Source organism: Bos taurus, chromosome X, assembly GCF_002263795.3.
Source record: "Bos taurus isolate L1 Dominette 01449 registration number 42190680 breed Hereford chromosome X, ARS-UCD2.0, whole genome shotgun sequence".
NCBI lineage: Eukaryota > Metazoa > Chordata > Mammalia > Artiodactyla > Bovidae > Bos > Bos taurus.
In genome coordinates, this window is record NC_037357.1 from 57,710,410 (window position 1) to 57,713,708 (window position 3,299).

General features: G+C 37.1%; 1 pseudogene; it reads left to right on the top strand.

Moving 5' to 3' along the window:
* The first annotated feature begins 693 nt into the window (after positions 1-693).
* LOC784773 (60S ribosomal protein L31 pseudogene) lies at positions 694-1,431 on the top strand (annotated as a pseudogene).
* The last annotated feature ends 1,868 nt before the right edge of the window (positions 1,432-3,299 follow it).

Below are 3,299 nucleotides of genomic sequence, written 5' to 3' on the forward strand. Positions count from 1 at the left end.
GGCACTATGGAGAACAGTATGGAGGTTCCTTAAAAATAAAAATAAAGTTACCATATGATCCAGCAATCCCACTCCTGAGCATATATCCAGATAAAACTATCATTCCAAAAGATGCATGCATCCCTGTGTTCATAGCAACACTATTTACAATAGCCAATATATCACCGTAAATGTCCATTGACAGAAGATTTGGCGTGTGTGTGTGTGTGTGTGTGTGTATACATATATATAGATATAATGAAATATTACTCAGCCATAAAAAGAATGAAATAATGCCATTTGCAGCTACAAGTATGGATCTAGAGATCAGTATATTAAGTGAAGTTAGAAAGAGAAAGACAAATACCATATGATGTCACTTATATGTGGAATCTAAAATATGACACAAACGAACTTATCTATGAAACAGGAAAAGACTCACAGACATAGAGAAGAGGCTTGTGGTTGCCATGGTGGGGAGGGGGGAGGGAATGGCTAGATTGGGAGTTTGGGTTTAGCAGATGTAAACTGGTATATATAGAATGGATAAACAACAAGGTCCTACTGTGTAGCACAGGGAACTATATCAATATCCTGTAATAGGTGACCAGAAACCATCCCAAGAGCGGCTGCGTGAGGCTGGGCCAGGAGGGAGGCCTTGACTTAGGTTTGACACACTCACCCTGAGCGTCCTTGTCACCTGGGTTTGTTTAGATGGCTCCCGCAAAGAAGGGGGGCAAGAAGAAGGGCTGGTCTGCCATCAATGAGATGGTGATCAGAGAATACACTATCAACATTCACAAGCGCATCCATGGAGTGGGTTTTAAGAAGCATGCCCCTAGGGCACTCAAAGACATCTGGAAATTTACCATGAAGGAGATGGGAACTCCAGATGTGCACATCGACACCAGACTCAACAAAGCCATCTGGGCCCAAGGAATAAGAAATGATGCATACCGGATCCGTGTGCAGTTGTCCAGAAAACGTAATGAAGACGAAGACTCGCCAAACAAGCTCTACACGTTGGTTACCTATGTGCCTGTCACCACCTTCAAAGATCTACAGACAGTCAATGTGGATGAGAACTAACTGCTGATTAACCAATAAAGTTATTGAACTGCAAAAAAAAAAAAAAAATCCTGTAATAAACCACCATGGAAAAGAATATATACATATATATTATATACATTACATATATATAACTGAATCCCTTTGCTATACACCAGAAACTAATACCATATTGTAAATCAACTATATTTCAATAAAAAAAAGAATGAAGCTGAACACATGCCTTATACCTGATACCTCTCATAAATACTAACTCAAAATGGATGAAAAACTTATATGTAAGACCTGAAATCATAAAACATCTAGAAGAAAACATTGGACTAAATCTCCTTGACATGAGTCTTGGTAATGGTTTTTTTGGATATGACACATAAAGCACTAACAACAAAATAAAAAGGTAAGCAAGTGGGACTACCTCAAACTAAAAAACCTCTTCACAGCAAAAGAAGCCATCAATAAAATGAAAAGAAAACTTATGGGATGATAAAAATATTTGCAAGTCATACATATGAGAGATTAACATATAAAATATTAAAGAACTCACACAACTCAATAGCAGAAAAACAAATAACCCTATTTAAAAATAGGCAAAGGACTGTAATAGACATTATTCCAAAAAAGATATATGAGAGGCCAACGGATATGTGGAAAGATGCTCAACATCACTAATCATTAAGGAAATGCAAATTAAAATCAAATTAAAAATTCACATTTGTTAGAATGGCCATCATCAAAAAAAGATGCTGGTGTGGATGTGGCAAAAAGAGAATTCTTGTGCACAGCTGGTGGGATTGTAAATTGGTATAGACACTGTGAAAAATAGTATGGAAGGCCCTCAAAAATTAAAAATAAAATCACCATGTGATTGAGCAATTTTACTTCTGGAACATATCCAAAGGAAAACACAAACTAAAAAATATATCTGTATCCCAATATTCATAGCAGTATTATTTATAATAACCAAGATGTGGAAGCAATTTAAATACCCATCAATAGATGAATGGATAAAGAAGTTATGATCTAAAAAATACACACACACACAGTGAACTATTACTTAGCCACAAAAAGAATGAAATCTTATCATTTGCAACATATGGATGGACCTCGAAGACATTATACTAAATGAAATGTCAGACAGAAAATGATAAATAGTTTATGACCTTATTTACATGTGAAATCTTTTTTAAAAACTCATAGAAAAAGAGATCAGATTTGTGATTATTAGAGATGGAGGTGGAATTGGAGGAAGTGGTCAAAAGGTCCAAACTTCTAGTTGCAAAATATGTAAGTACTAGGGATATAATATGGGCTTCTCAGATGGTAAAGAATCTGCTTGCAATGAAGGAGACCTGGGTTCGATCCCTGGGTTGGGAAGATCCCCAGGAGGAGGGCATGGCAACCCACTCCAGTATTCTTGCCTGGAGAATCCCCATGGACAGAGGAGCCTGGTGGGTTACAGTCCATGGAGTTGCAAAGAGTTGGACACAACTGAGGGACTAAGCACAGCACAGAATGGGGTTGTAATATACAATATGATAACTATAGCTAACACTGCTATATGATATATAGGAAAGTTAAGAAAGTAAGTCCTGATTTCTCATGATAAGCAAAAAGTTTTTTTTTCTTTCTTTCCTCTTTACTGTATCTTTATAAGATGGATGTTTGCTGAACCTATCGTGGTAATCATTTCACAATATATGTATATCAAACCATCATGCTCTGTGCCTTCAACTTACACAGAAATAAATGTTAATTATTTCTAAACAAAACTGGAAAAAAGACAAATATACAAAACAATGCTTTATAAACATTGGACAGCAAGACCTCACAGGATCCCTGAGAGAAAGGAAACACAGAAGGTGAGCCCTATGATTGCCCTAGCTTATTTCTGGGAAATAGTTTCCAGCACATAATGCAGGAAGTGCAAAACTGGAAAGAGTCTGGTATTCTCACTAAGTTGAGGAGATAGAGTGGAGGATTTCAGGAGGCCAAGGTGTTAGAATATGCAGGGCACAGTAATAGGAGTATACACAGAGTGAGAGCTATGGAAACATGCAGATGCTACCTTTTCCAATTTTCCAGTCAGTTCTGAGCATGTGTTGTGAGGAAACTACCCTCAGAAAAGGAGCAGGCAGAACAATTCTTGGAGCTCAGACAGAACTGTTAAGAGTTCACATTCCTAAAAGCCAAAGTCAAGAAATCTCTTAATGATTGGGACATCAGATAAAGTACACAGAAGGATATTATCTCAG